We start from the raw sequence: 13,975 nt of genomic DNA, 5'->3' as shown, positions 1-13,975 counted from the left end.
ATGCTACAACTCCACATGCATATTATCTACTTTGACTTTGCTATAGTAACTTTGCCAAGTAACTAATTGTGAATTTGATCCTGTTGCCCTTTCAGGCACTTAAGAACAGTTTCTGTATGAAAATCAGAATGTTCTCTTTATCTTCTTCAAGGAAATGATTGCCTAATAGAAAGGATATGATGTGTACAAAAATAAGGATAATATAATGTAGAATTTTATTGATAAATATATATGCCAGACAATATGTCCCAAAACATTTGAGTGAGAATATCCTTTTCTTCTGAACAAAGTTCATGGGACTAGATAATACCCAAGTGGGCTTTGGAAAATTAGGTTTCAATAGGTGAAGATAGTGAGGAACAACAAACAAGAGTCAAATGCAGAATAAGACGGGGATAATAGTTCTAAGATCCAGTTTGCTTGAATCACAAAGTGTGTCATGGGCAGTAATGTGAATAAGGCTGGGAAGGTTAATTGGGGTTAGATGAGGAGAGCTGTAAATGTCATGCTTTTATCCCATAGATGGCATATTCTTTCTACTTGATTAATATCTAATTGTTTCATATACATATATCTTATATAAAGAAAAAATATTGTGAGCTTATCAAGTTCTGGATGCCACTATATATACATTTTTTTGACATCCCCTAAAGGATGTAGCATAGTTCTCAGCATATAGGCATTCAATAAATGCAAATTGAATTTACTTTAATTAAGTTCAAATCACCTATATGATCTTGGGCAGGTCAATTCTTCTCTCTAGGCCTCATCTATAAAATGAGGGGGTTAAACTAGATGATCTCCAAGGACTTTTCTTATTCTGTATCCTAAGGTCAGCTTTATGTATGAATAGAATACTAAGTTGGAAATACCCTTGGCTGAATTTTCATTTTGGATTTTTCTTTCTTTCCTCTATGGCTACTGAAAATAGGAAGACACAGTTCCCTCTTCCCCTCATCCCTCCTGCCCACCATACATGCCAGCATAAGTTTTTTAGGTCTCTACTTCCTTCTAATAACCATGTCCACGAAGGAAGGAAATGCATTTCTTGAAACAGTAAAGCTGTCAGCAGGGGCATGGACTCCATGACCTCAAAAGGCTCTTACTCCCACAGCATGAGGAAATAAATGGGCATGGAAAGGAAAAAAAAAAAAAAAGAAGTATGGAAGCTGTGGTAGAAGCTGACCTTCCATCAAACAGAGAAATGTTCACCCTCTCCCAGTCTTGCTTAAAGTTGCACTCCCTCTTAATGACTCCACTTAGAGCAGCAGGAAGCAAAGTGATCATCAACAGTACTTAGACAAGAGTGAGAGGTTGGATCTGGACTGCTCTATTAAAATTCCCCGGTCTAAACAGGGCTTCCTGGAGCTTAAGTGCCCATTGCTGCAGACGCAAGGATACCATCGGCGTATGCACAGCAAAGCTTAAAGCTTTGTCTAATGAGAGGAACTGCATCAAGGAGACATCCTTAAATAGATGAAAGATCCATGGTATCTAATGGACAATTAGTTAACTTCATTCTATGGAGTTTTTAAGCATCTGATAAATGGGGAAAATAAAGAAAAATGCTCAGAGCTAGGCACTGAAGGGAGAAAGGCAATTTAAATGGAATGACTTTCAGGATATTAAAAAAAGAAGAAGAAAAAGTCAGAATGTGCTGGGGAGGAAGGCAATGAGCATGGCTCAGCCAGTTTTTTTTTTAAAGAAATGGTGAAAGAGACATCTAAAGCCAACAGCTATATCATTAGAGCAAGCACTATGCAGATTTTTGAGAAATATACTTTAAATATAATGTGTATTTTAAACACCCTCAGGTTAAAATTAAATAGTAAAAGCTTAGAGATGGAAGGGGCCTTGTTTATGATCTATTGTCTTTATTTTATAGGGAAGGAAATTGAGAATTAGGAAAGATAAGTGACATACTTTTCTAATAAAATAATTATAAAAACATTAGCATTTCATTTGTATAAAATGTAGGTAATAATGAAGTATGTTTGGATACTATTCTTTTACCAGTGTATAAGTACTTTGAAACCAGCGATGATGTGATTTAAATTTAGCATCTCCCTTAAGTGCTTAGCACAACATTCTATATATGGTGGGCAAAAAATAGTTGTTTTTTTTTTTTTAAACAAATATGTGAATGTTGCACTTAGTTAATGGCAAAGTAGAGACCAATGTCAATGGAGATATTTTACTTATATTCAATATTTATTATATCTAGCACCAATTTAATATATGATGAGGTTAATCCTAAAAGTATAGTTCCCTGAGGATGCTGGTCAACTTAATTTCCCTACTCTCATATCCACTGGTATTTAGTTCATTGAATATAATAGGTGCTTAATAAATATCTATTGAATTAAAAAAAAATAATGAATGAAAAAAGATCGAGTTCTTCAAGAAGGCTACAATATTTTTTAGGGATATGTTATCTGTTTTATGTTTTAATATTTTTATTTTCCCCAATTACATGTAAAACATTTTTGCATTTGTTTTTAATATTTTGAGTTCCAGATTCTCCTCCTTTACTTCCCACAGTCCCCCACTGAGAAGGCTCAAGTGAAGTTGTGCAAACTATAAAGCCATAAAAGTCATGTTGCAGAGCCATCTGAATCCAGAAAGAGCACTATGGGGACTGAATATACATTACAATATAGTATTTTCACCATTTTTGTTGTTGTTTGCTTGCTTTCCCCCCCTTATTTGTTCCCCTTTTCATATGGTTTTTCTTATACAGCATAGTAAATGTAGAGATGTTTAGAAGAACTGCACATGTTTTACCTGTATTGCATTACTTGCTGTCTAGGAGAGGGGGATAGGAGAAAGACAGAGAGAAAAATTTGGAACATAAGGTTTTTCAAGGATGAATGTTGAAAACTATCTTTGCATGTATTTTGAAAATAAAAAGCTATTAATAATAAAATTTTCAAAAAGTCTTGTAAAAGAAAACAGACATGTCCAACCCTCCCCCCCCCCCACAAAAAACTCAAGAAAAAAGTTTTAAAAAGTATGTCTTAGTCTATATTCAAATACAATCAGTTATTTTCGTGGGTATGGATAGCATTTTTCATCATAAGTCCTTCAGAATAGTCTCGAATCACTGTATTTCTGAGAATAGCAGTCATTCACAGCTGATCATCCCACTTTTTTGCTATTACTATATGCACAGTGCATTTCACTATGCTTGAGTTCATAGAGGACTTTCCAGGTTTCTGTGATAGCATCCTGCTAATCATTTCTCACAGAACAATAACATTCCTTCACAATCATATAGCACAACCTGTTCATACATTCCCCAATTTATGGGCATGCCCCCAATCTCCAATTCTGTGCTCTGAGAAAATTGTTGCTATAAACATTTTTATACATACTGTTCTCCTCCTATTTAATTATTTTTCTTTTGTGATTCATGTCTAGCAGTGGTATTACAAGATCAAAGGATATGCATGATTTTGTGACCCTTTGAGCATAAATCCTATCTTTTGATCATTTATCAATTGGGGAATGGTTCTTTAAATTTTTTTTTATTCAGTTTCCTGTATATTTAAAAATAAGACCTTCCTCAGAGAACTTGTTTCAAAATTTTTTTCATAATTCCTATTGCTAACTATTTATGCCCCTTTTATTCTATTCTCTCTTTCCTTTAACCTTGTGCCTCTTCAAAATTGTTTGCCCCTTACCCCAAAATGCTCTCTCTTCTATCATTCTCTACCTTCTCATACTTTCCCTATTACTTTTCTGCAAGGTAAGATAGATATCTATACCATATTAATTATGTATCTTATTTCTTCTTTCAGCCAATTCTGATGAGACAAAGTTCACTTACTCCTCTTTCCTTTCCCCTTCCCCCTTCCATTATAAAGGTTTTCTTTGCCTGTTTTATGAAAGATAATTTACACCATTCCACCTCTCTGTTTGCCTTCCTCCTAATACTTTCCTCTCTCACCCCTTATTTTGTTTTTTCTTCATATTCACCTGTACCCTCTGTCCATGTCCACATACACTTCCTCCAATTGCCCTAATAATGAGGAAGTTCTTATGAGTTACAAGTATCACCTTTCCCTATAGAAATGCAAATGTTAATTCCCTTATGATTTCCCTTTCCTGGTTGCCTCCTTATGCTTCTCCTAAGTTCTATATTTGAAATTCATATTTTTCATTTAGCTCCTGTCCCGTTATCACCAAGGCTTGAAAGTCCTCTGGTTCATTGGATAGCTATCTTTTGGGAAGATAATATTTTGACAATGATCCTAGTGCATATACAGTATTTTAAAGTTTCCATGGTTCTTTATTAATATTATTTTATTTGCGCCTTAAGAAAACAACAAAGAAGCATCATAAGATAGTACATAGTTAGAAATCAAAATGTGTGAAACACAGAAGTGTTATTAGAGATCAGAAAAGGAAGTATACCTTGTGGGTTGGAGTGGACAGCAGGATTTCATTAAAAGAGTTCAGATGCCTGACTTATTCACCTAAATTTACAGGTTTCTTTACTACAAATAGGGAAAAATTTTATGTCCTTCAAAGAGAACTGTATTTGTAATTGCAGAATTCAGTTTGAATTCTGGTTTGACAACTTTTTGTGTATGTGACTTTAGACAAATTCATTTAGCCCACACTCCCCTCTGCCTAATTTTATTTAACCTGTGAAAGGAAGTCTTTGTACTACATGATCTCACATTGATTCCTGATATATATCCTACAAACCCATGAAGCATTCCTTGTGTACAAATACAAGTATCAGGCCTATTACTGTACAATTGAGTTTATGAGCACAGGAATAATCTGCTAGAGAAGTTTAGAAAAGTAATATTATGGGGATGATGAAATTGTATTAAGGTATGGCTATTAGATGTTATACTGAAACATTGGCCTGTTCTATCAAGATTTTTATGCACTTTAGATAGTTTGTGAGACAAACACACAAAATTTTTCAGGAGAAGGAACTCATATAAATACCTGATTAGAATATTAAAAGAGGAATGTATTTTGGGGATTATTAGATTGTATTTTTCCAGTTTGAAGAAGAATGACTGATTCCAATGAAAGGTAGATTGCCTTCTTGAAACTTGCTCCTTTTAATGCCAGTATAACATTTTCTCTATTAATGTCTCACTTCACATCATCCTAAGAGGTTAGTATTGATAGTTGCTGCTTATGAATCTGGAGACATGAATAAGCCCTAGAGAGCAGTGGTTGTCATTAAGAAGTTGCCATCTGTCTTTTTTCGATATCTGCCTTACTGCAATAAGTCACAATATTTCCCTATCCTTTCAATGACAGCTCATGGTAAGATAAACTTTCCATGATAAGATAAATGACAACTTTTTTAATGAAAACCACTATGCATGAGTTGCTTTGTTAGGCTACAGTTCCTTAAAGTGCATCTCAGCCCTTATTTCATTTTATCAACGCCATTGACCTATTCTTCTGAGGATTTTCTTGTTCAGTTCTGTGACCTGTATGATTTGCAAAGTTGAATTCTGCTTTATCTGACAGTCCTTGATTGACCCCCAAAGCTGAACTTCCTTTTCTTAACTTTTTTGGAGAATGAGTAGAAGCATTAAACTGCTAGTTTCTTTACCTTTGCGAAGAGGATCTAAGTGTGAGATTGTGTGGATTGAAAGTGAATAGAAATTCAGTCTGGTTTACAAAATCTACATTCCAAAATGCTAAAACCAGCAAACAAAAAACAAAAAACAAAAAAAAAAAAAAACTTCAAAACAAAGGCAAATCAAAGTTAGAAACAAGGCCTTTTCAGACTCTGGTAGATCTTATTTAGTTGGAAAGTTATGAAAAGGGCCCAGTGAGAGATTGTTTCTATTGTCCCAGGCCTGCCTCATCCCCAGAAGTCTGACTAATAGGTTTGGCTATGGTTACTCATGAAGAAAACTTATTAAGGCATCAAAGCATTAGACACAATGCAGCATAGTGAATAGAAGACCAGACTTGAAATCAGGAAGACTTGGATTTTCAAGGCCTACCTGAGAAATAAATTGTCTGGGGAACCTTGGGAAAATCAATTAACTCCTCAGTGTCTGGTATTGAGACTATAAATTGTGGAGAAGTTGCTAATTTGTATTGTAAAAGGAATTTCTTCATCAGGGAATTACATTTACCAATAGAATCACAGATCTATTGTCTTTTACTATTTCCTTAGAGAGGTTAAAACTTGCATCTATTGAGGGAATGCCCACATAGATGAAGTAATATCAATGATATTTTAAATTTAAGAAAAGAAAAAAAGTATGGTTTTGTGTAAAGACTATTAAATTAGGAGCTAATAGTCCTAGGTTCTGGTTCATGTTATGTGACTAACTACCTATATGACTAAGTGAAGTTACCTCTTTTCAGAGAGAAGAAATACATACAAGGAAAGAACTTTCTCATTGTCTTGTAGTTAATGATAACCAGTTTCCCAGGGTGATGAGCTAAGGGAAAAATATGGTTTCCACAAACCACATTAGTTGTTAAAGAGATTGTGCTCATGTGCTGGAAGAACAGGGATGCTACTGGCAATGATTTATGGATCTCTGTGCCTTTGCTTGGTCAGCTGTGCATGCATTCTTCTTCTCACAATAATAAAATAGAAAATGTCTCTGACTTCATTTGGAAGCCATTCCTGGGGCTTGTTGAGGATTATTTGCAATATACAGAGACAGTGCCCCATGTTTAGCTGTTCTTATGTTTACTACTCAATAATGGGGATTTGCTATCTAACCCACTGGGGTGTTCTTCTCTCACTTGTGCTATATTAAGTATTATTATCTTAAAAAGAGAGTCAGAGCTATTTGGAGAAAATAAAATTCAAAATCCAAAGGAAATCCAGGTTTCTAATAGTTCAAGGAGGGCAGCTAGGTGACAGAGGGGAATACAGTGATGGCCTTGAAATAAAGAAGATTCATCTTTTTGAGTTCAAATACATCCTAAGACATTTATAAGTGTTATCTTCAAATCAACCTGTTGCCCTCAATTTCTTCATCTGTAAAATGATCTGGAGAAGGAAATGGTAAATCAATCTAATTTTTTGCCAAGAAAACCTCAAATGAGATCATAGGGTCAGATATAAATGAAATTAAATGAACAACAACAGTGGTTCAAAGAAGGAAAAGGATGATCAGGAATAAAATATCCAAACTGGTCATAGTTGTTTTACCAAGAGGTAAATCTATAATCATAGGCCCAAAACAGCAGGAGCCTTTGGGTTGAGTGGGGAGCTTAATTAGAAATCAGGTTAGACCACAGTCAGGATGCCAAGGGAGAGTTCCAGAAAGATCATTCTTAGATTATTCAAGAAATTGTTCATTCCTGTTCCTTCACAAGGGACAGTTTATGCTCTTCTATCCCATATTCTAACTGCCCATGTTTTCACCTTCTTGGACTCAGTCAATGAATTCTCTCTCCCACACTTGTTTTAATTGTACCATTTTAAATGTCTTCATTTGAAGTATCAGTTGATATGCTTTTTATATTACTTCTGTATGTGTTGTTCAGTATTAAAAGGGGAAAAATCTTAGCTATTCCTAGAAAATTATTAACAAATACAAATAGTTGTGACTTACTGAAATTCAAAGTTACAAAGAGAATAAACTTTCTAGAGTATTTGCTACTTAAAAAACATAAACCAATATTTTGCTTTAAGTTTTATAAATCATGATGGTTATTAATTGCCTCTGTCCATGGCAAAAGTGAATGATAGAAAGTAGATTTTGAAAACTATGTACTTTCTCAAATACAAGGTAGATGTTTGTAATCATGGCTACTAATAATTAAAAATGAGACCATTTTTGCAACAAAAAGTTTTTCTTAAGGTTACAATTTTGGTATATCTGCTACAGAAAGCAATCTGATTCATTCCAGGTATCAGTTTTTATCATAGCCATATGCTCACTAGTTAGCTAAATTAGCACAGTAAAAATGAGGTCAAATATTCCTAAAGGTCAGTTGGTTCTTTTGTTTTATAGAGAAACATAAATTATACCTCTAACCCCACAATTCACCATGTTATAATATAATATATGTCGTTATTCAAAAGTGGGAATTAATGAAAGTATGGACAGATCTGGATGACTCTTCATCACTGGAAGAAAAAAAAAATCATTAAAAAGACTAGTTGACAAATTATATATATATATATATATATATATATATACATACATACATATATATGTATCATATTTTCTTCCTCATACTAACAATGAATAATAAATAATTATATAGTACTTGAAGGTTTGCAAAGCATTTTTTTATAAATATCTCATTTCATATATATAGTACATGGCAGGTAGTAGGTCCCTATTATTATCTCCATTTAACAGATGAGGAAATTGTGGCATACAGGGGTGAAGGAATTTGCTCAGCTTCACACAACTACTTAAGTATCTGTAACCAGGGTCAAACTCAGGTCTTCATGACTGCAGGTTAAGCTTTCTTGCTGTTCTATCAATAAATTTGGACTTTTGTAAGAGGTTATAAAACTGAGAGTAATAAATATGTTACTATGGAATGAATTTTTCACTAGAATATCTTTCTTTAAAGATATCATGTAGATGATCAAGGGATTTTCAAATAAAGAAATTAAAACCATTTCTAATCATATAAAGAAATGCTCTGAGTCACTATTAGGCAGAGAAATGAAATTTGAAACAACTCTGAGATACAACTACACACTTTTTAGATTGGCTAAGATGATAGGAAAAGATAATGATGAATGTTGGAGGGAATGTGGGAAAACTGGACACTAATACATTGTTGGTAGAATTGTGAATTGATTCAATCATTCTTGAAAGCAATATGGAACTCTGCCCAAAGGGCTAACAAATTCTGCATACCCTGTGATCCAGCAATGTGTCTCCACTGGACCTATATCCCATAAAGATCATAAAAAAAGGGAAAAAGACCCCTCTATGCAAAAATGTTTGTCATAGCCCTTTTTGTAGTAATCTGATTTTTTTTAATGCAGTATGATAATTGTGGAAATATATATATAGAAGAATTGCACACTTAACATATATTGGATTACTTGGTGTCTAGGGGAGGAGGAAAAGGAAGGAGAAAAAAAATTGGAACAAAATGTTTTACAAGGGTAAGTGCTGAAAATTATCTATGCATGTATTTTGAAAATAAAAAAAAAGCTTTAAAAAAGATATCATGAAGGAATAGTTTTAAAGTTTTACACACAAAACCACAGCCATAAAGATTATTCATTGGAAAATAAAGTTTGTGTTGTGATTTTTGTTATCTGTGCCACCGAGCTAAACACTAGTACCTTCTGGGTCTAACTTACTAAAATTTTGCTGAATTGAATTGAATCAAAATATGCTTAAAAATTAGGAAGGAAATCATCCCCAGTATTCCTAGAAGATGTTAGACTAGTCTTGAAAAGTCACCTAGTAAGTATCCTCATTCAGATCACTTCCCTTACACACTAAAAGTAAGTGACATCATTTTAGAAAAAAAAAATATATGCTAATAAAATTAGTTGGTCACACTTTGGAGCATTTATTGAGATCTTCTGGTTATACATTTTTAGATTGTAGCTGGGAAAGAAAACAACCTGTGGACCAATATAAAATTGTGTCCAAAGCTGCAAGGACAGCATATTTTTTTCTAATACCATCTTCTCTTCTGGGAAACATTACCCTACTGTGCTCTTCCACACCATTGATTCCATTCTGAACCCATAAAAAAGAGATTATAAATCAAGAGAAGGAGGTATTGGTAGAATACTATGAATGGTTTATAAGTTATTTTGTGAACAAAATTGAGATCATTAGACCTGCCGGGCTGCCTTCTACCTCTAATCATTTTTTCCATTAACTAAGTTTCTTTCTCTCCATAGAGAGTGTGGCATGATTTTTATAGCAATGTCGTATGGTAGAATTAAAGAAAAAAAAAGCTGATGCTAGCCATATTTAACCATTTATAATCCATTCCTCATAATTTGAGAATGTGTCTAGTTATCTATTCTGGGTTCTGCTTTTTAATAACATTATTCTCAGAGCCAGGCATTTCCCACATTGCTTTATTCAAGTTTTGAATAAATTTAAAAATTGCTGCATTTTGAGCAATTAAACGAATGGTGATTTCACTAACAATAATCGAATTTATTTGAAGGGAAAAAGACTGGTCATGTGGCCAGAAAGATAGTAATTGGACATTCAAAGTTCTCCAAAAGGACTTTTGGGATATTAGGAAAAAGTAAGGAAGGCTTCTGGCACATTGGGTAGAATTCCTGTATTGATCTTTGAACAAGATTTCCAAGGAAATGAAAAAGAAGTCTCTGAGGAAGGAATTTCTCGACATAAGGGGAGAGACCCATTTCAGTATTTGACTAAATAGTTAATATATTGACCTTGAACTGGAAAATTTTTAGTCCCCTCATTTTTTTTTTTTTTCATTTCAATTTCTTCATGTCTAGAATAGTGACTGGAAGCGGTCTTGTCTGCTTTCAGTCTGAAAATAGCATCTCAGAATATTCAAAGACAGAAGGAATATTAAATAATACTTAGTCCTACCCTATCATTCTAGCAGCGAAGCATAAGCTCAGAAAAATAAAGGGGATTTCTGAACTAGACAATTAGAAAGTGGAAGATCAACTACTTAGATATACATCTCATTTTTGGTCTGCCATCTTTTTTCACAACATCACACCCATTTCCATTGAAAAACATATAGTTTAAGACATATTTACATATTCCATATATTTATGAAACTGTACTGGCTGATATACTATAAATTTATGCTATCTATTCTCAATTAGGCTCACAAGTAATTCTACTTTTAATTATTTTTCAATTCTATTTTTTCCCTTTAGGCTCCTATGAGATCCCCTCTTCTGCCTCCTTAGCTAAAAAACATTGCCTCATACCTCACCTAAAAAAATAAAATTAAAAAAAATCTTTTCACTATAACTTAATTCTTATCCTTTATTTCTCATCTCATGCCCTTTAGATCTCTCCCCTGAGTATCTCACCATTCACTTCTCTCTCAGGAAAAGAAGTCATCCTTCTCCTTGTCAAGGCCATCAAGTAAATTTGCATCCTTGATTTCACCTATTTCAATCTTCTCAAAATGATTGACTCAGCCATCATCAGCACAGCTCTCTACTCTTCAGTCTTCTCTATCTGAATTTTCTCATGCCTATTATCCTACCCATATATCTCTTTTCACAAAATAAACAAATAAAACAAAACAAAATAAAAACCTTAATCGATTTTACCACTCCTGCTCGTTATTTACCTGTTTCTTACTTGTAATATTTACCTGTTCCCTTCCTAGAAAAATTGTTTGAGAAAACCATCTATATTAAGTGCTTCCGTTTTTCTTCTCATTTTACTCTTACCTCTCAAATCTGGCTTTCACGTCATCAATCAACTGAAACTGACCTCTCTAGATTTACCTCTCTTAATTGCCAGATCTGATGGTCTTTTCTAAGTCCTCATCCCAATGTACAATTTAACATTATTGATCACCTTTTTGATATATTTTCTATTCTCTGAGTTTTGAGAATATACTTCCTCTTGATACTCCTGTCATCAGTCTTACAAAATCTTCTCAGGCTCTTTTGAAGGATTTTAATTCATGTAAAGATATCCTGGACCTTTTATTTTTCTCCCTCAATATTATCTTCCTTTTTGTGTTCATCAACTCATCTGGGAAGCATCTCTATGCAGATGATTCATATGAATACATACATAGATATATGTATAATAGATGTAATTATATATATATTTATATTTAGGTTTAAAAGCTAGTATCTCTCCTGTTAGTTAAATGTTTTGGGTATCTTGAATGCAGAAATTAAATTTACTTAACTTTTAGTTGGTCAGGATCAAAGAGAACATAGTTTATGAGGATAATTGAAATTTGTAAACAATTTCAGAATTTTTATTCAGTAATTTCAGATGTTTTGTTTTGTGGTCCAAATATTTTCTCTACTTTTGGTCATTTGTCTATCATGTAGTTCTGTGTTCCAGGAGAGTCAGGAGTAGAGTGATCATTTCTCAGAACTTCAACAAAGATACTACTTCAGTAGTAATTGTAAAAGTGGAACTTTGTGAAAACTTTTATCAAAGTGGTGAGGAGTATAATTTGGGAGAAATTTGCCTCACATTAATTCCTTACCCTCATATTCCTTAATATGAAAGTTTGAGAGGAGGGTAGAGAAAAGCTTGAGTAAATGATATTGGGGTTTAGAAATGAGCTAGAATTTAGTGAATTAGAACTGCAATTTCATAAAAAGTCTATAAATCCAAAAGTATTTTTATTCTGAAATGAATAAAAATCAAATAAAATTATCATCTCCATATTCATATTGAAACATAAAACATCACATTTATGATATCTATTATACACAACTATTACATACAACAAAGAAAAAAATATAATTTCAACTAGCAGTTTTGAAAGATGTCCTTATGTTTGTTACTTTTTTCTGGCTTTCCTTTTATGCAAGCATTGATTAAATACCAGGAATTTTAAAGTGTCAGAAACTAAGGTAAGTGCTAAAAATATAAAAATAAAAGATTCCCTACATTTAAAGAACTTAAAAATTCCCCATTAGTTTGTAAGTTCCTTGAAAGAACAGATAGGTTTTTCCATTATCCCTAGGTACACTTAATAAATGCATTTTTTGATACATTTTTTCAGTTTCTCAAGCATTGTTCAGCCACCACTGGCAAACCATGAAATCACACTTTTCTATACAGGTCTGAATTCAAATCCAAAAGAGAATCAGAAAGACATTTGGAAACTTCTTTCTGTTTCAACTTTCTGGCATTCAGTTAAATATCCTGAGGTGGAAAGGGAGCACAAGAAAAATACATGAATCATTCAGCTCTTAAAAATTCATCATATGCACCCATTTAGAATCTTTTTGTGAGAAAAGGGATGCACATGCTATTCTTCAACTTTTCTATGTAAGGAAGCTGAAGTTGAGAGAAATGCTGACTTATGCATTGTCACACAGCCTGTAGACAACCTGACCAGGTTTATAATTCAGTTCTTCTGGATCTGTAGTCTTTACCTCTTGTGTTAGTTTTTATAACTTCTGAAAATTTCTCTAATTTGTTCTGGTATATAAATTTACTATTCCAGAAGTCTGGGCATATATTTCATGCAGGACACAAAGTTTACAATCTTGAATGATCTCTTCTAGGCGAGTTATAGATATGCTTCATAGTCCATATAGGGTTTGCTTTTTTGGTCCCAGTTGATTACATATCATCACTCAAAGGAATCACTTAAGATAACTTTGATATATGAATTATTTTTTCCCCTTGACCACAAGGAAGCTTTTCCCAGTCAATTGACACTTATTCTTGGATGTCTGAAAATGTCTGAAATTTAAATGATTAGGGAAGGACACTGAGAGCAGTGAGGTTTTTTAATTATTTTTTTTTTCTTTCTTCTCTCTACTCATCTTCTATGTGGCTTAATGAAGATATAATTTTGTTTTTTTTTTCTTCTAGGTAAGAATAATAAGTCAACCAATTCTGGCATTCTGAATTCATTTTTTAGTGTCAAATTAGATTTCTATTTTTTATCATGACTCCTTTAAAAAGTATAACTTTCATAATATAGGTTTCTGGATTCTGTTGCCATTTGCTGTTTTGAAAGAAATAAGAATAAGAAGGAATTAATTCAAACCCTCATTGCATTTTGCCTAGATTAGTGCAGTTCATTATAGGCTTTTTTGACTATTTAAGCAGTAAATCTTGTCATTACTTCTAGTACATCTATCAAGTTTAAGGCAACCACACAAAGGTCCATTGCTATTATAAACATTTACTTTTAAAATCTATAATTAAAAGAGAGCAAATATGTTATTTGAAGTTTGAAGCTGTTGTGATCAGTAGGTATTTTAGCATTTACTGCAAAGTTTCTGGCAGCAATGTCCTCAGAGGTGAGATGACGAAGCAAGAAGACCATTTAGAAGAAAAACTGGTAGAAAGACAATATACCAACA

This window comes from Sarcophilus harrisii, chromosome 1, assembly GCF_902635505.1.
Source record: "Sarcophilus harrisii chromosome 1, mSarHar1.11, whole genome shotgun sequence".
Taxonomy (NCBI): domain Eukaryota; kingdom Metazoa; phylum Chordata; class Mammalia; order Dasyuromorphia; family Dasyuridae; genus Sarcophilus; species Sarcophilus harrisii.
This window is presented reverse-complemented; position numbering follows the sequence as displayed.